Consider the following 1114-nt stretch of genomic DNA (forward strand, 5'->3'; position numbering starts at 1 on the left):
TATCTGGGAATAACACACCGCTGGATGGCGCTATTGACCAATCAGAATCAAGTATTCCACAGAGCCGTGTAATAAACGACAATTTTTCCTGGAGAAGATTTTCCTTTGAGTTTTCTGCGTACAGACGACACCATTGTCAAAACAATCCCCATTCACACGGATCCGCAAAAACGACTAAGAACGCTGTATTCTGCTGCCAGGGCATTAGATGGCGACGAAACACTATAGACTGAACACGTAACACGCATGTGCATGACGTCATCGTCTTCAGAGATTCGCATTTTTGTTGTTTACACGCAGACTGCTTTCAAAAACATGCACTTTGAAACCATTCTCAAAATTGTGCGTTTTCAGGCATCCAAAACTGTTGTCGTGTAAACGAACGGCCAAAAGCATAAAAAGTTTTACGTTTTCTCCGGTGTCGCGTAAACAGCCTCTGAGAATGAGTGTCTGTGACAGTTTGGGCCTCAGAATAAAATTGAGGTGTTTTCTCCTCCTCGAGTGTGAGCTCTATATTCAAACTATTTCTTACGAGTCATAAATGTCTGATATCAAATATGATACTTAAAGATGCAATAGGTGATGGTAAATTTAGCCTGCTAACATTGAGAGCACCTTTGTTGCAAATCGCCGTAAAATCCTCACCTCCAAAACACACGTAAAAAATGGTCTTTCCTAAATGTTTGAAAGATTTTTCTAACTTTTTCAGGCTTTACAAGGTCGATGGCGTCTCTGGCAAAAGGACATTAGAGCTTATTTCAATTCATTTCATTTCCATGAACCAGTTCAAACTGTCCATTTCAATGAACTGATTCAAAACTGTGCTCAAACATTCTATCATGTATTTTCATTTATTGAAGTGTTTTAGTACCAGTATTTGTAGGTAAATGTTGTTTACTGCCATGTATTGATACATTGGTGCATAGACATGTGGTGCATGCATACAATGGTTAAATCATGATCATTCTTTGGTGAAAAACTATATTTTTATGTATTTTACATTGATTGTTTTACATTCTCCAGCTCTCATTGGCCAGAAATAAAAAGAAATAACATTACTCAAGAGTCTTTTAAACAGCAATTTCAAGCTCAAACTCTACAAACACACTTCACA

The sequence above is a fragment of the Squalius cephalus genome, assembly GCF_949319135.1.
Source record: "Squalius cephalus genome assembly, chromosome: 1".
NCBI classification, from domain to species: Eukaryota; Metazoa; Chordata; class Actinopteri; order Cypriniformes; family Leuciscidae; genus Squalius; species Squalius cephalus.